This window comes from Hyla sarda, chromosome 1, assembly GCF_029499605.1.
Source record: "Hyla sarda isolate aHylSar1 chromosome 1, aHylSar1.hap1, whole genome shotgun sequence".
NCBI lineage: Eukaryota > Metazoa > Chordata > Amphibia > Anura > Hylidae > Hyla > Hyla sarda.
Genome location: NC_079189.1, coordinates 7,607,627 through 7,631,984, shown reverse-complemented (window position 1 = coordinate 7,631,984; position 24,358 = coordinate 7,607,627). Strand labels below are relative to the sequence as shown.

At 45.5% G+C, this 24,358-nt stretch overlaps 1 protein-coding gene across 1 annotated transcript in view; it reads right to left on the bottom strand.

Moving 5' to 3' along the window:
- Positions 1-22,028, bottom strand: part of LOC130300085 (uncharacterized) — a 52,333-nt gene extending 30,305 nt beyond the window's left edge. The window contains exon 1 of the mRNA XM_056551518.1: positions 21,967-22,028. The gene's annotated coding sequence lies outside the window, so the exon portion shown is untranslated. The remainder of the gene's footprint in view (positions 1-21,966) is intronic.
- Between the last annotated feature and the right edge of the window lie 2,330 nt (positions 22,029-24,358).

Genomic DNA, 24,358 nt, shown 5'->3' with positions numbered 1-24,358 from the left:
AACACTGAAAATCAAGGGCAAGGCAGGAATGCTGAGGAGGATAGAAATACCCCTCCTCAGCTGCTGATTGGCCCAGGCCTGTACCTCTTACCTGACCAGAGGGCACCATGCACGACCTGGCAAGGCTCGATTGTTACACGTAGTGCACAATACCATGTGTCTTACCATGGGGAGCTTACCCATGAAGATCCCTTTCCTGCAGAGATTAGCAGTATATTTGGACTGCACCTTTACGTTAACACGTAAAACGCTAAAGAAGTGTATTCAGTCTTCCTAGAGACTCTCTAAATTTGTAATAAACTTTCACTCACGAGTCCCTAATGAGAGTGTAAATCAAAAAGGTTGTGACTTATACGCAATGCAACACTGACTCCGGACCGCAAAGCCCAATGCCGAGACCAGTGCAGAGCTGAATTCACTTGGAATTAGCACCTTGGATCAATGGAAAACTTCTCGAATAGAGCCAGAGCTATGGTAACTGACTTATATGGTCTTCTCAATAGCATCAGATCGGAGAAACACCTAGAACTTACCTGGTTTAGTCAGGACTATCTAGTTTACCCTGGTTCTAGACCTCTGGGGAGAAAGGGATGGATTCCTCCCAGAACATTCTAGTGGCTTCTAGAGCAGAAGACGGTCTGAGGGAAGGTCATGTGACCCAATTCTCATGCATCTTTATAAGTATTTCCACCAGTGGTTGCACTATAGAAACATCAACCCTTGAGCATTCAGACACTATGTGCCCTTGGGACATAGACCAATCTACACTTGCAGACCCCATTGACAAGGATTGGTGAGGTCCATCTATTGCCCCCCCCCCCCCCAGCGGCTGTGACATCACCCACACAACTCCCAGCTGGTACTTCGTAACATCTGCCATCATTCCATGGATAGGATAAATACACTGACAGGTAAGAACCTCTCCCTTATTAGTTTCCTAGTGGGATCTAGCAGAAACCACTAACACTATGGGGGTCCCAGTAGCCCTTCTAGGGTTTGGTGAGACCCCAATAATGATTGCAGAGCCCCGTTTTGTGCTAAAACTAATAAGGGAGGGATTATTACCTGTCAGTGCTTTGTCCTATTTACGGGGAGATGGCAGATGTTATAGAGGACCAGCTGAGAATAGTAGTACTTTGATCAGGTTGGTGTATTGTATATAGGATATAATACAATGTACTTGTCCCTGAAGAAGGCCAAGTGTACAAGAGCCATATGTGACTGATCCCGGTGTCTCCTCCTATTAGGGCTGGTGGCCCTTTAATAAGTTACATAGATGAACATCACAGGATACATGATGGCAGCACAAGAGGAACAAGTCACAAGATCTGCACCTGCGGAAAGTCCCTGAGGAGTCATCCTGCCAGTAAGTGATGTCGGACAGTGAATTCACAACCACACACAGGAAAGCTGTGATCTGGAATGTTCTCACGGTTCAGGAACATGAAGTGACATGTAGGGTGACCTTTACTGACCCAGTATGAGGAACCTCAATGACCTTCTTGGCCAGACATGGTGGCATCCGATAGATGTTCTCTGTACCCTGTGAGGACATCTGACCACAGAGACCACCGCCATGATGTCTATGGCCGCCTCTTCTGCAGAAATTTCCAGCCTCTATAGCAGCACAAATATATTCATACCCCAGACCATAGACAGACCTACATTACCAGTCACTGACCCTAAATGGGGTTGGCTTGTAAGGAGGATAATGGTTACCAGTGATGGTTGGCTGTGAAGGTGGAGAAGGTCTTATTGGGCCTAGCGAGATGGTGAAACGTGGAGTCATTGGATGGATTGTGGGAAAACATGTGAACGTAGACACACGATAATGGTGAAGAGGGAACCAACCACAAAAACATGGGGGCTCAACCTTTATATCAGGGTTGGATAGACTACTTCCCAAGAGGGAGGCACAATGCTTAACCCTTTAGCAACACATCACGTACACATATGGCATGCGCACCATCAAGGACCATGACACGAGGTCAGGAGCTGAGTTCACATTACAGATGGTGGCTGGGATGTTTTAATAATAGTGGCCACAGTAGGACCTAGGTCCTACTGTGGCCCCTTCCAGGATATGTGCTATCACTAAGCGTAATCTGCCTGGCAGCATACCACAGTATAACTTGGGCAGGCCCGGGCCGCAGGGGGTCAAGGTGTTCCTCATGTCAGGTGCGTCAATGAGACAACAGTCCAGCAGTGTTACAAGGTACATTATGCAGGACCCTGGTCTTTAGTGGGCACTCTGCCTATATGCCTAAGGGGAGGGGGGGTTCTGCCTATCTACATAAATGGATGAGTCTGATCATGTTTTGAATGGAGAGTTTGCCTATCTGCAAAATGGGGGTAGTCTGCCCATATACCTAATGGGGAGGGGGGGTTGCATATCTACAGGGGTCAAGTCCTGGGAAAAAAAGTTTTGGAACTCACCCAGGATTTCCATTTAGAGGGGTACTAGACATCTGCCACTGGGGACCCCTGCATTCTCCCTGCTGCAACCGGCGTTCGTTTAAAGTGTTGGGTGCAGCAACGGAGGCTCGTGACGTCCTGCTCACGGCCCTTCAATGCAAGTCTATGGGAGGGGGCGTGATGGCCTCACGCACCCTCCCATAGACTTGCATTGAGGTGGCATTATTGTGATGTCACGAGCCTCTACCCCGCATCACCAGTCATCCGGCATGGAGCGACGTTTGCTCCGTGCACCGTATGTCTGGGGTGCCGCAGCCGAGATCGCGGGGGTCCCCAGCAGCAGGACCCCCGTGATCTGACATCTTATCCCCTATCCTTTGGATAGGGGATAAGATGTCTAGAGGCAGATTACCCCTTTAAGGGCTGGTCCTGCAGGACTCATGCTAATGGGAACTGCGTTCCTGCTGTGGAAAAAGTGCAGGAACTCCGTTTCCATGAGTTCCTGCAGGACTTGAGCCCTGCATATCTACCGAATTGAGGGTCATCTGCCTATCTACATAATGGGGGGGGGGGGAGTATGCCTATCTACATAATGGGGGGAGTATGCCTATCTACATAATGGGGGGGGGGGAGTATGCCTGTCTACATAATGGGGGGAGTATGCCTATCTACATAATGGGGGGAATATGCCTATCTACATAATGGGGGGAGTATGCCTATCTACATAATGGGGGGAGTATGCCTATCTACATAATGGGGGGAGTATGCCTATCTACATAATGGGGGGAGTATGCCTATCTACATAATGGGGGGAGTATGCCTATCTACATAATGGGGGGGGGGAGTATGCCTATCTACATAATGGGGGGGGGGGGAGTATGCCTGTCTACATAATGGGGGGAATATGCCTATCTACATAATGGGGGGTGTATGTCTATCTACATAATGGGGGGGAGTATGCCTATCTACATAATGGGGGGAGTATGTCTATCTACATAATGGGGGGAGTATGCCTATCTACATAATGGGGGGGGGGAGTATGCCTATCTACATAATGGGGGGGGAGTATGCCTGTCTACATAATGGGGGGAGTATGCCTATCTACATAATGGGGGGAGTATGCCTATCTACATAATGGGGGGAGTATGCCTATCTACATAATGGGGGGGAGTATGCCTATCTACATAATGGGGGGAGTATGCCTATCTACATAATGGGGGGGAGTATGCCTATCTACATAATGGGGGGAGTATGCTTATCTACATAATGGGGGGAGTATGCCTATCTACATAATGGGGGGAGAGTATGCCTATCTACATAATGGGGGGAGTATGCCTATCTACATAATGGGGGGAGTATGCCTATCTACATAATGGGGGGAGTATGCCTATCTACATAATGGGGGGAGTATGCCTATCTACATAATGGGGGGGAGTATGCCTATCTACATGATGGGGGGAGAGTATGCTTATCTACATAATGGGGGGAGTATGCCTATCTACATAATGGGGGGGGGAGTATGCCTATCTACATAATGGGGGGAGTATGCCTATCTACATAATGGGGGGGAGTATGCCTATCTACATAATGGGGGGAGTATGCCTATCTACATAATGGGGGGGAGAGTATGCCTATCTACATAATGGGGGGAGTATGCCTATCTACATAATGGGGGGGGGGGGGAGTATGCCTATCTACATAATGGGGGGAGTATGCTTATCTACATAATGGGGGGAGTATGCCTATCTACATAATGGGGGGGGGGGGGAGTATGTCTATCTACATAATGGGGGGAGTATGCCTATCTACATAATGGGGGGAGTATGCCTATCTACATAATGGGGGGAGTATGCCTATCTACATAATGGGGGGAGTATGCCTATCTACATAATGGGGGGGGAGTATGCCTATCTACATAATGGGGGGAGTATGCTTATCTACATAATGGGGGGAGTATGCCTATCTACATAATGGGGGGAGTATGCCTATCTACATAATGGGGGGAGTATGCCTATCTACATAATGGGGGGAGTATGCCTATCTACATAATGGGGGGGGAGTATGCCTATCTACATAATGGGGGGAGTATGCTTATCTACATAATGGGGGGAGTATGCCTATCTACATAATGGGGGGAGTATGCCTATCTACATAATGGGGGGAGTATGCCTATCTACATAATGGGGGGAGTATGCCTATCTACATAATGGGGGAGTATGCCTATCTACATAATGGGGGGAGTATGCCTATCTACATAATGGGGGGAGTATGCCTATCTACATAATGGGGGGGAGTATGCTTATCTACATAATGGGGGGAGTATGCCTATCTACATAATGGGGGGAGTATGCCTATCTACATAATGGGGGGAGTATGCCTATCTACATAATGGGGGGAGTATGCCTATCTACATAATGGGGGGAGTATGCCTATCTACATAATGGGGGGGGGGGAGTATGTCTATCTACATAATGGGGGGAGTATGCCTATCTACATAATGGGGGAGTATGCCTATCTACATAATGGGGGGAGTATGCCTATCTACATAATGGGGGAGTATGCCTATCTACATAATGGGGGGAGTATGCCTATCTACATAATGGGGGGGGGGGGAGTATGCCTATCTACATAATGGGGGGAGTATGCCTATCTACATAATGGGGGGGGGGGGGATCTGCCTGTCAACATAATGGAAAGAGTTTGCCATGTACCTAATCAGGGTGTTTGCCTGGTTACCTAAAAGAGGGTAGTCTGCACATCTACCTTACAGGGTGGTTTACAGCTGATAAGTACTGGAAGGATTAAGATTTTTAAATAGAAGTAATTTACAGATCTGTTTAACTTTCTGGCACCAGTTTGATTTAAAAAAAAAATAGTTTCCCACTGGAGTACCACTTTAAAGGCCTAGTGGGCTCTACATGTTAGCGAAGAGTATTTCAAGGTGGTCAGCGATCGAATACACAACGTAGGGTGCAAAATAATTGTGCCAAAAAAGTACAATGAGAAAAGAGAAAGACAGGAAAATATAAAATTGCACTAATTAATCTAAAACTCAATAATAATAACCCATGAAGTCTTCGTCAGGTTCGGTCATGTGACTCATCACTGCCGTGGGAATATATAAGGAGATAGGTCTATACGGCCACTCACAGGCTTAAAGGGGTATTCCAGGAAAAAACTTTTTTTTATATATCAACTGGCTCCAGAAAGTTAAACAGATTTGTAAATTACTTCTATTAAAAAATCTTAATCCTTTCAATAATTATCAGCTGCTGAAGTTGAGTTGTTGTTTTCTGTTTGGCAACAGTGCTCTCTGCTGACATCTCTGCTCGTCTTGGGAACTGCACAGAGTAGAAGAGGTTTGCTATGGGGATTTGCTTCTAAACTGGGCGGTTCCCAAGACACGTGTCATCAGAGAGAACTTAGACAGAAAAGAACAACTCAACTTCAGAAGCTCAGAAGTACTGAAAGGATGAAGATTTTTTAATAGAAGTAATTTACAAATCTGTTTAACTTTCTGGAGCCAGTTGATATATATATATAAAAACAAAGTTTTTCCCTGGAATACCCCTTTAACCCCTTAAGGACCACGGACGTAATGGTACGTCCTTGGTCCTGCTCTTCTGATATAACGCGGGGTTACACAGTAACCCCGCATCATATCACGGCGGGCCCGGCGTCATAGTGAAGCCGGGACCCGCCTCTAATAGCGTGCAGCGCCGATCGCGGCGCCGCTTGCTATTAACCCTTTAGCCGCGCGCTCAGAGCTGAGTGAAAGTGAAAGTTCCCGGCTAGTTCAGTCGGGCTGCTCGGGATAGCCGCGGCTAACCGCGGCATCCCGAACAGCTGACAGGACAGCGGGAGGGCCCCTTCCTGCCTCCTCGCTATCCGATCGCCGAATGACTGCTCAGTGCCTGAGATCCAGACATGAGCAGTCATGCGGCAGAATCGTTGATCACTGGTTTCTTATGAGAAACCAGTGATCAGCATAGAAGATCAGTGTGTGCAGTGTTATAGGTCCCTATGGGATAACAATGATCAGTATAAGAGATCAGTGTGTGCAGTGTTATAGGTCCCTATGGGATAACAATGATCAGTATAAGAGATCAGTGTGTGCAGTGTTATAGGTCCCCATGGGATAACAATGATCAGTATAAGAGATCAGTGTGTGCAGTGTTATAGGTCCCTATGGGATAACAATGATCAGTATAAGAGATCAGTGTGTGCAGTGTTATAGGTACCTATGGGATAACAATGATCAGTATAAGAGATCAGTGTGTGCAGTGTTATAGGTCCCTATGGGAGAGATCAGTGTGTGCAGTGTTATAGGTACCTATGGGATAACAATGATCAGTATAAGAGATCAGTGTGTGCAGTGTTATAGGTCCCTATGGGAACAAAGATCATTTAACTCCTCCCCTATTAAAAATAAACATATATGGTATCACCGCGTGCGGAAATGTTCGAATTATAAAAATATATCATTAATTAAACCGCTCGGTCAATGGCGTGCACGCAAAAAAATTCCAAAGTCCAAAATAGTGCATTTTTGGTCACTTTTTATATCATTTAAAAATGAATAAAAAGTAATCAATAAGTCCTATCAATGCAAAAATGGTACCGTTAAAAACTTCAGATCACGGCGCAAAAAATGAGCCCCATACACGGAAAAATAAAAAAGTTATAGGGGTCAGAAGAGGACAATTTTAAATGTATTAATTTTCCTGCATGTAGTTATGATTTTTTCCAGAAGTACGACAAAATCAAACCTATATAAGTAGGGGATCATTATAACCGTATGGACCTACAGAATAATGATAAGGTGTATTTTTTACCGAAAAATGTACTGCGTAGAAACGGAAGCCCCCAAAATTTACAAAACAGTGTTTTTTTTCAATTTTGTCGCACAATGATTTTTTTTCCCGTTTCACCGTAGATTTTTGGGCAAAATGACTGATGTCATTACAAAGTAGAATTGGTGGCGCAAAAAAATAAGCCATCATATGGATTTTTAGGTGCAAAATTGAAAGAGTTATGATTTTTTAAAGGAAAGGAGCAAAAAACGAAAATGCAAAAACGGAAAAACCCCCGGTCCTTAAGGGGTTAAAGGTCTACAAGACGGTGGAATTCCCCCTATTGTTTCTGGCATTGTTGTTTATGTATCACGACAAACACTTCTCATAGTCATATAAGACGTGTTCTGACTCCAAGAAGGTGCTGGGTAATCCCTTGCTTCCCCATGCCCCCACTTTCTCCTCATCCCGCCCCCTCACATACATTATCCTCATTCCTCCATTACTACACACACTGCTCTCCATGGTGCCCCATTTCAATCATCCTGCCCCTCCCCTTTCATAGATGGCCCCCATGTCCCCTCCTCTCACAGACTGCTATCCGTATGACTGTCTCTCTTACTGACTGCTCCTCATGTACCCCCTAAACAGATTGTTTACCATGTCCCCTTCTCCCTGACTGCTCTACACACCTCATCTCCTTCATCGACTGCTCCTTATGTCACATCCTCTTGTCTCCTCTCCCATTTCTTTCACCATCATTCCCTTTTCCTCATGCTTTTTCCCAGACTGCTCCTCGTGCTCCCTCTTCTCTTATGCGCTCCCCCTGCCACCCTTCTTACTCACATACTGCTCATGCCCCCCTTTCTCACAGACGGCTTCCATGACTTTTTTTTCACAGACTGCTCTTTATGTGCCCTCCTTTCTCATACACTTTTCCTCATTTCACCATTCTTACTCACATATTGCTCATGTCCCCTTTTCTCACAGACTTGCCCCTTTTCCCAGACTGCTCTTTATGTGCCCTCCTCTCTTATACATATTGCTCATGCCCCTCTTTTTTCACAGACTGCTCCTCATGCCTTCTTTTTCCCAGACTGCTCCTTATGTGCCCTCCTCTCTTACACATATTGCTCATGTCCCCTTTTCTCACAGACATTACCCTTTTTTTCCCAGACTGCTCTTTAAGTGCCCTCCTTTTGTCACAGACTGCTCTCTATGCCTCTGTATAACAGACTGCACCTTATGTGCCCTCTTCTCTTACACATACTGCTCATGCCCCTCTTTTTCACAGACTGCTCCTCATGCCTTCTTTTTCCCAGACTGCTCCTTATGTGCCCTCCTCTCTTACACATACTGCTCATGCCCCTCTTTTTTCACAGACTGCTCCTCATGCCTTCTTTTTCCCAGACTGCACCTTATGTGCCCTCCTCTCCTACACATATTGCTCATGCCCCTCTTTTTTCACAGACTGCTCCTCATGCCTTCTTTTTCCCAGACTGCTCCTTATGTGCCCTCCTCTCTTACACATATTGCTCATGCCCCTCTTTTTTCACAGACTGCTCTGCATGCCTTCTTTTTCCCAGACTGCACCTTATGTCCCCTCCTCTCTTACACATATTGCTCATGCCCCTCTTTTTCACAGACTGCTCCTTATGCCTTCTTTTTCCCAGACTGCACCTTATGTCCCCTCCTCTCTTACACAGACTGCTCCTTATGCCTTATTTTTCCCAGACTGCTCCTTATGTGCCCTCCTCTCTTACACATATTGCTCATGCCCCTCTTTTTCACAGACTGCTCCTTATGCCTTCTTTTTCACAGACTGCACCTTATGTCCCCTCCTCTCTTACACAGACTGCTCCTTATGCCTTATTTTTCCCAGACTGCTCCTTATGTGCCCTCCTCTCTTACACATATTGCTCATGCCCCTCTTTTTTCCCAGACTGCTCCTCATGCCTTCTTTTTCACAGACTTCTCCTTGTGTGCCCTCTCCTTTCACATACTGTTCCCCCTGCCACCCTTTCTTCTTACATATTGCTCATGCCCCCCTGTTCTCACAGACTGCTCCTCATGCTTCCCTCTTCTTAACAGACCGTTTCTTTTACACTCTTTTCCCTCACATGCTGTTTCCCATGCCAACCTTCCTCACTTATTGCTCGTGTCCCCCTTTCTCACCAACTGCTCCTTAAAGGGGTACTCCGCTGCTCAGCATTTGGAACAAACTGTTCCGAACACTGGAGCCGGCATCGGGAGCTTGTAACGTCATAGCCTCTCCCCCTCATGACATAATGCCCCACCCACTCAATGCAAGTCTATGGGAGTGGGCGTGACAGCTGTCACGCCCCCTCCCATAGACTTGCATTGAGGGGCGGGGCTATGACGTCACGATATCCCGGCGCCGACTCCAGCGTTTGGAACAGTTTGTTCCAAACACTGAGCAGCGGTGTACCCCTTTAAAAAAAAACTTCTCCCTCACAGAATGGACCCAATGGCACCATTTTCTCCTTTCTCAGACGGCCCTTGTCATGTTCACATCAGACATTGGGTATTTATCCCGGGATAAAACTGGGTCAGAGATGGGAACCTCTTCCTCTTTATGAAAATAATGCAATCCGGTTATAGTGGCACAAACCAGAATGTGTTTACCCTTCTCGTACAGAGAGATGCAGGGGCGTGTGGCCATAACAAAACTGGTTGGGAAACACTGCCTTACACCTACAGTATATCCCCTGATGACGCCATTGATACAGGTGGAAAAAACATGTAGGGAGGTCAGGGCAGTGTAACAGGGATAGGTTCCTGTGCCCAATGGACAATGTAGGTGACACAGGCTCTAGTTCATGACTAGGCCACCTACAGGCCCTAAACCAACACCAGGAACCACAGTTCAGTCCTCATTTTGTGTTTCCTTCCCAATCCTAGGAACAACCTAAGCATTCACGGTGCCCATAAAGGACGTCGGGGACAACATTTCCTCTGCTGGAGGAAAGCATTTCAGCCAAAAAAAAAAACACCTCGCAGTCCCTGTGAGGAACAGGCAAAAAATGTGGCCAAGAGACATAACTTAAAAGGATACAAAAAAATACTTATAAAACTAAAACATGTACATTAGAGTAACATAGCCCCCTTCTCTCACAGACTGCTCTTTTTTTTAACCTCCATAGTTACCTAATATCTACATCTTATCTATGAGCAAAGATTAAAAGACATACATTTGTTTAGTCTTAGGAAGAGTCATTAAAGGGGTACTCTGCTGCTCAGCATTTGGAACAAAATGTTCCAAATGCTTAGTGACGGTGTCGGGAGCTCCTGACGTCATAGCCCCGCCCCCTCGATGTAAGTCTATGGGAGGGCGCGTGGCAGCCGTCACGCTCCCTCCCATAGGCTTGCATTGAGGGGTGGGGCGTGACGTCATGAGGGGGCGGGGCTATGACGTCACGAGCTCCCGGCGCCGGCTCCAGCGTTTCGGAAACAGTTTGTTCCAAACGGTGAGCAGTGGAGTACCCCTTTTAACCCCTTAAGGACCCAGCCATTTTACACCTCAGGACCCGGCCTTTTTTTGCACATCTGACCACTGTCACTTTAAACATTAATAACTCTGGAATGCTTTTAGTTATCAATCTGATTCCGAGATTGTTTTTTCGTGACATATTCTACTTTAACATAGTGGTAAAATTTTGTGGTAACTTGCATCCTTTCTTGGTGAAAAATCCCCAAATTTTATGAAAAATTTGAAAATTTTGCATTTTTCTAACTTTGAAGCTCTCTGCTTGTAAGGAAAATGGATATTCCAAATAATTTTTTTTTTATTCACATATACAATATGTCTACTTTATGTTTGCATCATAAAGTTGACGTGTTTTTACTTTTGGAAGACACCAGAGGGCTTCAAAGTTCAGCAGCAATTTTCCAATTTTTCACAAAATTTCCAAACTCACAATTTTTCATGGACCAGATCAGGTTTGAAGTGGATTTGAAGGGCCTTCATTTTAGAAATACCCCACAAATGACCCCATTATAAAAACTGCACCCCCCAAAGTATTCAAAATGACATTCAGTCCGCGTTTTAACCCTTTAGGTGTTTCACAGGAATAGCAGCAAAGTGAAGGAGAAAATTCACAATCTCCATTTTTTACACTCGCATGTTCTTGTAGACCCAATTTTTGAATTTTTACAAGGGGAAAAAGGAGAAAATGTATACTTATATTTGTAGCCCAATTTCTCTCGAGTAAGCACATACCTCATATGTCTATGTAAAGTGTTCGGCGGGCGCAGTAGAGGGCTCAGAAGCGAAGGAGCGACAAGGGGATTTTGGAGAGTACGTTTTTTTGAAATGGTTTTTGGGGGGCATGTTGCATTTAGGAAGCCCCTATGGTGCCAGAACAGCAAAAATCCCCCACATGGCATACCATTTTGGAAACTAGACCCCTTGAGGTACGTAACAAGGAATAAAGTGAGCCTTAATACCCCACAGGTGTTTCACGACTTCTGCATATGTAAAAAAAAAAAAAAAAAAATTTCACTAAAATGTGTGTTTCCCCCCAAATTTCACATTTTTGCAAGGGTTAATAGCAGAAAATACCCCCCAAACATTGTAACCCCATCTCTTCTGAGTATGAAGGTACCCCATAAGTTGACCTGAGGTGTACTATGGGTGAACTACAATGCTCAGAAGAGAAGGAGTCATATTTGGCTTTTTGAGAGCAAATTTTGCTCGGGGGCATGTCGCATTTAGGAAGCCCCTATGGTGCCAGGACAGCAAAAAAAAAACACATGGCATACCATTTTGGAAACTAGACCCCTCGGGGAACGTAACAAGAAATAAAGTGAGCCTTAATACCCCACAGGGGTTTCACGACTTTTGCATACGTAAAAAAAAAATTAAAAAAAATCACTAAAAGGTGTGTTTCCCCCCCAAATTTCACATTTTTGCAAGGGTTAATAGCAGAAAATACCCCCCAAAATTTGTAACCACATCTCTTCTGAGTATGGAGGTACCCCAAAAGTTGACCTGAAGTGCACTACGGGCGAACTACAATGTTCAGAAGAGAAGGAGTCATATTTGGCTTTTTGAGAGCAAATTTTGCTCGGGGGGCATGTCGCATTTAGGAAGCCCATATGGTGCCAGGACAGCAAAATAACCCCCACATGGCATACCATTTTGGAAACTAGACCCCTTGAGGAACATAACAAGGGGTACAGTGAGCATTTACCCCCCACTGGTGTCTGTCAGATCTTTGGAACAGTGGGCTGTACAACATTTTTAATTTGCGCAGCCCACTGTTCCAAAGATCTGTCAGACACCAGTGGGGTGTAAATTCTCACTGCACCCCTCATTACATTCCGTGAGGGGTGTAGTTTCCGAAATGGGGTCACATGTGGGGTTTTGTTTTTTTTGCATTTGTCAAAACCGCTGTAACAATCAGCCACCCCTGTGCAAATCACCTCAAATGTACATGGCGCACTCTACCTTCTGGGCCTTGTTGTGCACCCCCAGAGCACTTTGTGCCCACATATGGGGTATCTCCGTACTCGGAAGAAATTGCGTTACAAATTTTGGGGGGCTTTTTTCCCCTTTACCTCTTGTCAAAATGAAAAGTATAGGGCAACACCAGCATGTTAGTGTAAAAAGTTTATTTTTTTTTTACACTAACATGCTGGTGTAGACCCCAACTTCCCCTTTTCATAAGGGGTGAAAGGAGAAAAAGACCCCCAAAATTTGTTAGTCAATTTCTCCCGAGTACGGAAATACCCCATATGTGGCCCTAAACTGTTGCCTTGAAATACGACAGGGCTCCAAAGTGAGAGCGCCCTGCGCATTTGAGGCCTGAATTAGGGATTTGCATAGGGGTGGACATAGGGGTATTCTACGCCAGTGATTCCCAAACAGGGTGCCTCCAGCTGTTGCAAAACTCCCAGCATGCCTGGACAGTCAACGGCTGTCCGGCAATACTGGGAGTTGTTGTTTTGCAACAGCTGGAGGCTCCATTTTGGAAAGAGTGGCGTACCAGGCGTTTTTCATTTTTATTGGGGAGGGGGGCTGTGTAGGGGTATGTGTATATATAGTGTTTTTTACTTTTTATTTTATTTTGTGGTAGTGTAGTGTAGTGTTTTTAGGGTACAGTCGCACGGGTGGGGGGGGGGGTTACAGCGAGTTTGAGCTGCCGCGCAAAATTTGCTGCATTGCAAACTTGCAGCCCGATACTCACTGTAAGCCGCCTGCCCATGTGAGTGTACCCTGTACATTCACAGGGGGGACCTTCAGCTGTTGCAAAACTACTACTCCCAGCATGCCTGAGAATGTTTGGGAGTTGTGGTTTTGCAACAGCTGGAGGCACACGGGTTGGGAAACACTGAGTTAGGAAACAATGTTTCCCAACCAGTGTGCCTCCAGCTGTTGCAAAACCACAACTCCCAAACATTCTCAGGCATGCTGGGAGTAGTAGTTCGGCAACATCTTTAGAGCCAGATGTTGCCGAACTACAACTCCCAGCATGCTTGGAGTTGTAGTTTTGCAACATCTGGAGGACTAGTTTGCAGACCACTAATACAGTGGTTCCCAATCTGTGCCCTTCCAGATGTTGCAAAACTACAACCCCCAGTATGCCAAAACTGTCCAGGCATGCTGGGAGTTGTAGTTCTGCAACATCTGAAGGGCCAGATGTTACAGCACTACAACTCCCAGCATGCCTGGACAGTAAGGGCATGCTGAGGATGTGTAGTTTTGCAACATCTGGAAGGGCACAGTGGTCCAAAAACTGTGGACCTCCAGATGTTGCAAAACTGCAACTCCCAGCATGCCCAGACGCCAAGGGCTGTCTGGGCATGCTGGGAGTTGTAGTTTACAGGGTCCTATTACAGCAATGCATGTCGCTTTACGGCGACGTGCATTGCTGAAAAGGGCCCGACCGCGGCTGAAGAGGAACTCACCTGTCGCCGCCGCCATCTTCCTCGTCTGGATCCGGGTCTTCAGGGACAAGGTAAGTACCGGGGCCGGTCCCCAGCACTCCCCCGTCCCCCGCCGCGTCCTCCGGTCTTCCTCCCGTCCTCTCCGGACTTTCAGGGGCCGGGCAGGACGGGAGGAAGTAACCGCCCCCCCTCCTGCGATTGGTCGGTTAACTAACCGACGGATCGCAGGGTATAGGAGGAGGTGGCCGGCTTGCCACCTCGCTCCTATACTCCAGCATGGTCCTGGCTGTCTGTGACAGCCGGGATCATGCGAAATTACCGGGCGGTCGGGTCCCAGAGACCCGATCAGCCCGGTATCGCCGCAGATCGCAAGGGCGATTTCCCTTGCGATTTGCGGCGATCGCCGACATGCGGGGCCTACATGGCCCCCCTCGGCGTTTGCCCTGGATGCCTGCTGAAGGATTTCAGCAGGCATCCAGTTCCGATCTCTGCCCGGCGAGCGGCAGAGACCGGAAAACGCCAGGACGTACGGGGACGTCCTGGGTCCTTAAGGCCCAGGGTGCGGGGACGTCCCCGTACGTCCTGGGTCCTTAAGAGGTTAAAGGGGTACTCCGGCGCTAAGACATCTTATCCCCTATCCAAAGAATAGGGGATAAGATGCCTGATCGTGGGGGTCCCGCCGCTGGGGACCCCAGTGATCTTGCACGCAGCACCCTGTTACCATCAGTCCCCGGAGCATGTTCGCTACGGGTCTGATGACTGGCGATCACGGGGACGGAGCATAGTGACATCACGGCCCCACCCCCGTGTGTCACGCCCCCTCCCATAGGCTTGCATTCAGGGGACAGAGCGTGACGTCACACGGGGGAGGGGCCGTGACGTCACAATGCTCTGACCCTCGTGATCGCCAGTCATCAGACCCGGAGCGAACGTGCTCCAGCGACTGATTCTAACGGGGTGCTGCGTGCAAGATAACAGGGGTCCCCAGTGGCGGGACCCCCACAATCAGACATCTTATTCCCTATCCTTTGGATAGGGGATAAGATGTCTTAGTGCCGGAGTACCCCTTCTCCAGTCTTTTCTAAAGCTTCCCGTCAGCGTGCTGGACTTCGGTCATGTGACTATGATGTCACCATTTATAGTTGTTGGTTCATAGGGGATGGGCATTATTTATAGTGTCAGGGCAGGGGCTGTGCATTTTTATGAAGCCTGGGTGACCCTGGGACTCAATGATGGTGTCACAGCAGGTTAAACGGGTACTCCGGCGGAAAACCTTTTTTTTTTCTTCGAATGAACTGGTGCCAGAAAGTTAAACAGATTTGTAAGTCACTTCTATTAAAAAATCTTTACCCTTCCAGTACTTTTTAGCAGCTGTATGCTACAGAGGAAATTCTTTTCTTTTTGAATGTCTTTTTTGTCTTGTCCACAGTGCTCTCTGCTGACACCTGATGCCCGTATCAGGAACTGTCCAGAGCAGGAGAAAATCCCCATAGCAAACCTATGCTGCTCTGAACAGTTCCTGACACGGACAGAGATGTCAGCAGAGAGCACTGTGGACAAGACAAAAAAGAAACTCAAAAAGAAAAGAATTTCCTCTGTAGCATACAGCTGCTAAAAAGTACTGGAAGGGTATAGATTTTTTAATAGAAGTAATTTACAAATCTGTTTAACTTTCTGGCACCAGTTGACTTATAAAGACCTAAAAAAAACTTTTTTTTCCACCGGAGTACCCCTTTAATATGAAGGCTACAAATAAACAACTATCTGGGTTTTCCTACATGAAGGAAGAAAAGATGTTGAGTACAGGAGGAATATAAAGCACAATTTTGAGACCTCTACATTGAATGGATACAGATAAGTATATAGCTGACATCCATTTTCACACTGCAGGGAAGGGCAGGGAGGTCATAATCCCCCAGAATTATTGTAGGTATTATCCTGCAATTATAGAAAGTGTCCAGTAGATGGAGTACTGCACAAGCAAATATACTGAGCAGTTACTAAAGCTGGGGAAGGAGGAGTTTTGGGGAGTACCCCTTTAAGCCTACTTTAAAAAAAAAAAAAACACTGTGGAGAAGGATTTTGTATGGGCCCAATCTATACAATATGCACCAACTGAAGGTACCCAACAGCTATTAGGGCAAAGAATAGGGTGGGCCGCAGGAGTGCTTGTCCGAGACCTATATACACATTGAATTTGTCCTGTTTTGTGCTATGCTATACCTTACTGTTTAAGTTGTGCATGGTTGTTTTATTCACCACTCAGAGATGTTCCTAAGGGGACCCGACATCCATACCCCAGATGGTCACTGCCATAGATATGTACCGCAGCTCCCAGATCGGCCTGCAGAGAGCACAGTGCCAACAAGGGTAAGGGACCAGAGGGATATAGGTGGACACCCCCAAAACCCTGGTACATATACATGACTGCTATAGGTGTACAGCAAAATGAAGTATTTCTCACAGGACAGGATTGCAGTAACACATGTTTTGCTATACACATGTTTATTCCCTTTGTGTGTATTGGAACTAAACCAAAAAAGGGAAGAAAAAAGTGAATTAGACCTAATGTCACCAAACTCCAAAAATGGTCTGGACAAAATTATTGGCACCCTTAACTTAATATTTGGTTGCACACCCTTTGGAAAAAATAAGTGAAATCAGTGTCTTCCTATAACCATCAATAAGCTTCTTACACCTCTCAGCCGGAATGTTGGACCACTCTTCCTATAACCATCAATAAGCTTCTTACACCTCTCAGCCGGAATGTTGGACCACTCTTCCTATAACCATCAATAATCTTCTTACACCTCTCAGCCGGAATGTTGGACCACTCTTCCTTTACAAACTGCTCCCGGTCTCTTATTGGACGGCGCCTTTTCCCAGCAGTAATTATAAGATCTCTCCACAGGTGATCAATGGGATTTAGATCTGGACTCATTGCTGACACTTCAGAACTCTCCAGGGCTTTGTTGTCATCCATTTCTGGGGGCTTTTTGACGTATGTTTGGGGTCATTGTCCTGCTGGAAGACCCAAGATCTCAGACACAAACCCAGCTTTCTGACACTGGGCTGTACAGTGCGACCCAAAATCCATTGGTAATCCTCAGATTTCATGATGTCTTGTACACATTCAAGGCCCCCAGTGCCAGAGGCAGCAAAACAACCCAAAACATCACTGACCTCCACCATATGTCACTGTAGGTACTGTGCTCTTTTCTTTGTAGGCCTCATTCCATTTTCGGTAAACAGTAGAATGATTTGCTTTACCAAAAAGCTCTATCTTGGTCTCATCTGTCCACAAGATTTTTCCAGAAAGATTTTGGTTACTCAAGTTAATTTGGCAAAATGTAGTCTTGCTTTTTTATGTCTCTGTGTCAGCAGTGGGGTCCTCCTGGGTCTCCTCCATAGTGGGGTCCTCCTGGGTCTCCTCCATAGTGGGGTCCTCCTGGGTCTCCTCCATAGTGGGGTCCTCCTGGGTCTCCTCCATAGTGGGGTCCTCCTGGGTCTCCTCCATAGTGGGGTCCTCCTGGGTCTCCTCCATATTGGGGTCCTCCTGAGTCTCCTCCATAGTGGGGTCCTCCTGGGTCTCCTCCATAGTGGGGTCCTCCTGAGTCTCCTCCATAGTGGGGTCCTCCTGAGTCTCCTACATAGTGGGGGTCCTCCTGGGTCTCCTCCATAGTGGGGTCCTCCTGGGTCTCCTCCATAGTGGGGTCCTCCTAGGTCTCCTCCATAGTGGGGTCCTCCTGAGTCTCCTACATAGTGGGGTCCTCCTGGGTCTCCTCCATAGTGGGGTACTCCTGGGTCTCCTGCATAGTGGGGTCCTCCTGGGTCTCCTCCATAGTGGGGTCCTCCTGGGTCTCCTCCATAGTGGGGTCCTCCTGGGTCTCCTCCATAGTGGGGTCCTCCTGGGTCTCCTCCATAGCGTTTCATTTAATTTAAATGTTGACGGATAGTTCGCGCCGACACTGATGCTCCCTGAGCCTGCAGGACAGCTTGAATATCTTTGGAACTTGTGTGGGGCTGCTTATCCACCATCCGGACTATCCTGCGTTGACACCTTTTCATCAATTTTTCTCTTCCGTCCACGCACAGGGAGATTATCTACAGGGCCATGGGTTGTAAACTTCTTGATAATGTTGCGCACTGTGGACAAAGGCAAATCTAGATCTCAGGACTTGTAACCTTGAGATTGTTGATATTTTTCCACAATTTTGGTTCTCAAGTCCTCAGACAGTTCTCTTCTCCTCTTTCTGTTGTCCATGCTTAGTGTGGCACACACAGACAGACAATGCAAAGACTAAGTGAACTTCTCTCCTTTTTATCTGCTTTCAGGTGTGATTTTTATATTGCCCACACCTGTTACTTGCCCCAGGTGAGTTTAAAGGACCATCACATGCTTAAAACTATCTTTTTTTCCCACAATTTTGAAAGGGTGCCAAAAAAATTGTCCAGCCCATTTTTGGAGTTTGGTGACATTATGTCCAATTTGCTTTTTTTTCCTCCTTTTTTTGGTTTAGTTCCAATACACACAAAGGGAATAAACATGTGTATAGCAAAACCTGTGTTACTGCAATCCTTTCCTGTGAGGAATACTTCATTTTCTTGATAAATTTCAGGGGTGCCAACATTAACGCCCATGACTGTATAACACTGCCGATGCCTGCTGTCCTGCAAAATTTCCCGGGCATAAGGGGGATGACATGCTGCTGTGTGAACATTCCCTTATAGTAGCTCATAGGAATGCTGGGTACTTTCCAATGGACAGACGCAGCGCTTCACGGTCTCACTCCGACACAGTCACAGAGTTAATACATTTCTAAATAGTATTTAGTGCCACCTAGTGGCAGAGATGCACATTAAATATAACACTATAAAAAAAAACTAAAGTTTTGGCACAGTGTTAGCCAGTTGAAATTTTTTTTTAGTTTTTAGTGTTTTTCCAACCGGGGTGCCTCCAGCTGTTGCAAAACTACAACTCCCAGCATGCCCGGACTTGCTAGGAGTTGTAGTTTTGCAACAGCTGGTGGCACCCTGGTTGGGGAACACTGTTTTTGTCGATATGATACCTCTTTAATGGCTAACAAAAATAATACAAAAACAAATGATGTTGTGGATCAGATTGGACTAGATTGATTTTTTTTTTCAGGCATGCTGGGACTTGTAGTGGTTGGGGAACACTTTTCTGGAGGAAAATATGCATTTTTAATTGCTAACAAAAAATAGTAATAATAATAATAATAATAATAATAAAAATGTAAAATAATACAAATAATAATAATAAAAATTGAATAATAAAAATAATAATAAATATAATAATAATAAAAATAATAGTAATAAAATAATAATAAAAATAATAATAATAAATTAAAAATTATAATTCATTATTATTAATAATAATAATAATAATAAAAAATTCATAATAAAATAATATAAAAACAAATGAGGTTACACAGCAAGTTTTGGACCAGCTCGGGTTTCTTTTTCAGGCATACTGGAAGTTGTAGACTTGCAATAGCTGGAGGCACCCGGGTTGGCGAACACTGTTCTAGCCGATACGATAAATGTTTAATGGCTAACAATATATATATATACATATATATATATATATATATATATATATATATATATATATTAATAATAAATTAATAATAAAAAAAAATAATAATAATAAATTAATAATAAATAAATAAATGAGGCTACACAGCGAGTTTTCGGAACCAGCTGAAGTTTCTGCTTCAGGCATCCTTGGAGTTGTACTTTTGCAACAGCTGGAGGCAAACTGGTTGCGGAACACTGTTCTAGCCGATACAATACTTTTTTTAATAGCTAGCAAAAATAAAAGAAAAGATTAACACCCGACATGTTGGCGCGCTGGGACGCATACATACATCCTAGCGATCTCCGGCACTGCAGGAGGGCAGCGCAGGAGATCGGTGGCAGGACACAGCTGTCAATCACGGCTGGAGTCCCGCCGCAGCTGCCGGAGCCGCGATTGCGCCAGTCCCGGCAGCATTAACCCCGTAGATGCCGTGATCAATCCTCGGCATCTTTGGTGTTGACAGAGGTAGTGCGCTCCCCCTGTTCACCAACGGCGGTGCCGCGATACGATCGCGGGTCGCCGTTGGTTGCTATGGCAGCAGGAGGTCAGATCATGATGCCACAGACTGTGGTGTGCGCAGATGATCGCGTCATACTGTGCCGCAGTACAAATGTATTCATGGTATAACCTGTAAAAAGTGTAAAAAAAAAAATAAAATAAAAAGTTCTTCAATAAAAGTAGGAAGTGTAAAAAAAATAAATAAATAAAATGCCCCTTTCCCAATAAAATCCCTGTATTATCACCAAAAAAGATCAAAAACACAAATCACATACATAATAGGTATTGCCACGTCCGTAATGACTTGTACTATAAAACTATAATGTAAATTATCCCGTACGCTGAACGCCGTAAAAAAAAACATAAAAAAAAGCTCAAAATTCACCAATTTTGGTACAAATAGCGGAATAAAAAAGATCAAAAGGTTGCACATATAGCAAAAATGATTAGAGATGAGCGAACTTACAGTAAATTCGATTCATCACGAACTTCTCGGCTCGGCAGTTGCTGACTTTTCCTGCATAAATTAGTTCAGCTTTCCGGTGCTCCGGTGGGCTGGAAAAGGTGGACACATTCCTAGGAGACTCTTTCTTAGGACTGTATCCACCTTTTCCATCCCACCGGAGCACCGGAAAGCTGAACTAATTTATGCAGGAAAAGACATCAACTGCCGAGCCGAGAAGTTCGTGACGAATCGAATTTACTGTAAGTTCGCTCATCTCTAAAAATGATACCAATGAAAAGTACAGCTCATCCCGCAAAAAATAAGCCCCTACTTAATGGCATCGGACGAAAAAATAAAAAAGTTGGAAAATGAATGGCAGAAAAAGAATTTTGCTCAGAAAAGGAAAAAGAGCATAGAAAGCGACCGTATTTTTCGCCCTATAGGACGCACCGGCGTATAAGACGCACCCAATTTATAGGTGCAAAATCTAAAAAAATTTAGATTTTGAACCCAATAGTGGTCTTCAACCTGCGGACCTCCAGATGTTGCAAAACTACAACTCCCAGCATGCCCGAACAGCCATTGGCTGTCCGGGCATGCTGGGAGTTGTAGTTTTGCAACATCTGGAGGTGCGCAGATTGAAGACCACTGGTATAGGAGGTAATACTCACGTGTCCCCGCCACTCTGGACCCGTCACCTCTGCCCTGGATGTCGCTCCATCGCTGTCGCCATCGCTCCGGAACGTCTCTGCTGCCGGCCGGGTATCCTCGCTCTCCGTCGCCGCCATCACGTCGTTACGCACGCCGACGCACGTACGCGACGACGTGATGACGAGGAAGGAGAGCGCCGGCCATACAGGGGATCCCTGAACGGAGAAGACACCGAGGAGGCAGGTAAGGTCCCTCTCGGTGTCCTGTAAGCACTAACCCGGCTATTCAGTCGGGCTGTTCGGGACCGCCGCGGTGAAATCGCGACCAAACAGCCCGACTGAACAGCCGGGTTAGTGTCACTTTCCCTTCAGACGAGGCGGTCAGCTTTGATCGCCGCGTCTGAAGGGTTAATACAGGGCATCACCGCGATCGGTGATGTCCTGTATTAGCCGCGGGTCCCGGCCGTTGATGGTCGCAGGGACCGCCGCGATAGGGGTGTATTCGCCGTATAAGACGCACCGACTTCCCCCCCCCCCCCCCCCCACAGTTTTGGGGAAGAAAAAGTGCGTCTTATACGGCGAAAAATACGGTATATAAAATGGGTATCGCCATAATCGTACCGACCCCCAGAATAAATATAACATCACGTTTACCGCACAGTGGACACCATAGGAAGGAGTTTTTCACAAAAAATGCACCAGTTATATAAAGTACAATGGAGGAGATTTATCAAAACCTGTGCAGAGGAAAAATTGCCCAGTTGCCCATAGCAACCAATCAGATTGCTTCTTTCACTTTACAGAGGCCTTGTTAAAAATGAAAGCAGCGATCTGATTGGTTGCTATGGGCAACTGGGCAACTTTCCCTCTGCACAGGTTTTGATAAATCTTCCCCATTATGTCACGAAAAAACAATCTCAGAATCGCTCCGCTCAGAAAAAACATTCGAAAGTTATTACCATATAAAGAGATACATGTCAAATAAAAAATAAAAGAGCCTGGTCATTAAAGGGGTACTCTGGCCCAAAGGATAGGGGATAAAATGTCTGACCGTGGGGGGGGTCCAGCTGCTGGGGACCCCCGCAATCTTGCATTCGGCACCCACCTCTTTGAGCTGCACGCCGCGCTGCCAGCTCACAAACTGCCGGGTGCCGACCACGGGGCCGGAGTATTTGTGACGTCACGACTTCGCCCCCGTGGTCGGCACCCGGCAGTTTGTGAGCTGGCAGCGCGGCGTGCAGCTCAAAGAGGTGGGTGCCGAATGCAAGATTGCGGGGGTCCCCAGCAGCTGGACCCCCCACGGTCAGACATCTTATCCCCTATACTTTGGATAGAGGATAAGATGTCTTAGGGCCGGAGTACCCCTTTAAAGTAAAAAATGGGTCCGTCCTTAAGAGGTTAATATATATATACATCAACAGGAGAATACAGCAGCACACTGCTAGCACAAAGATATAGATGGAACATGAGTATATAGAAAAAACATGAGTATATAGATAGAACATGAGTATATAGATAAAACATGAGTATATAGATAGAACATGAGTATATAGATAAAACATGAGTATATAGATAAAACATGAGTATATAGATAAAACATGAGTATATAGATAGAACATGAGTATATAGATAGAACATGAGTATATAGATAAAACATGAGTATATAGATAAAACATGAGTATATAGATAAAACATGAAAAGCTATACAGCTGTAATGCAATAAATGAAGATATGAAACTATGAAAATATGAGGTACTTAGCTTGCAAATTTGGCGCCAAATAGTGTGGACCGTCCCACCACGGTAAGGTGACCTCATTCTGGGACGGACCCTACACTGTGTATATGCCTCTGTGTGAACAGTACAACAGGCATTGCAAGGTCTGAAACATCCAAGGCCCCTAATATACACCTGATAGAGGTGGGTGGGGTGCAGGAGCCAACATGGAGGTAGCCACTCCCCTGTATGTGTAATATATATGTAATATATATAAACTAAAGGGGATGAGTATTTAACTCAGGGCGAGTCCACCACTCCTGGTGTGACGGAGCTTTCAAGGGCCACTTAGCACTCCGCGGGCATTCTGGGTAGGGGAATAATTATTCCCCTAGATATATATATAATAAATTCATAATAAAACAGAACAAGAGATGAGAGAGAAAGGGAAATAGAGAATAGATAGAAGATAGATAGATAGATAGATAGATAGATAGATATGAGATAGATATGAGAGAGAGAGCGAGAGAGATAGAGATATGAGATAGATATGAGAGAGAGAGAGAGAGAGATAGATAGATAGAAATGAGATAGATAGATAGATAGATATGAGATAGATAGATATGAGATAGATAGATAGATAGATATGAGATAGATAGATATGAGATAGATAGATATGAGATAGATAGATAGATATGAGATAGATAGATATGAGATAGATAGATATGAGATAGATAGATATGAGATAGATAGATAGATATGAGAGAGATAGATAGATATGAGATTGATAGATAGATATGAGATAGATAGATATGAGATAGATAGATATGAGATAGATAGATAGATAGATATGAGAGAGAGAGAGAGATATGAGATAGATAGATTTTATCTATCTAATATCTATCTCATATCTATCTATCTCATATCTATCTATCTATCTATCTCATATCTATCTATCTCCTAATTCCTGTTGGGTCCCAGGGACCTGACGCCCCTTTATCTCTGGAGAAGATTCCGTCCTGTCCTCATTGTGTGGGATATTATCATAGACCCTTCTATCATCTGGTGATGTGAAGACCCTGTGATCTCCATTATGTCCGGGCCTACGGAAATGTTGGGTGGATGTTCTTGTATTGTGATGGGTCCTCGTCCTCGTCTTGTTTCTCCCACATGAAGACCCCCAAATGGAGGTTCAGTGATGAGAATCGGAGCCGAGGACTGTATAGTCCCGTTGTGTGAGTCCCGTCCATGTTTTGAAGGCCGTACATTGCAGGGACCGGTTCCTTGTTGTGTCTCGGAGGTCAGGGAGCTGCTTATTATAATGTTCCTCA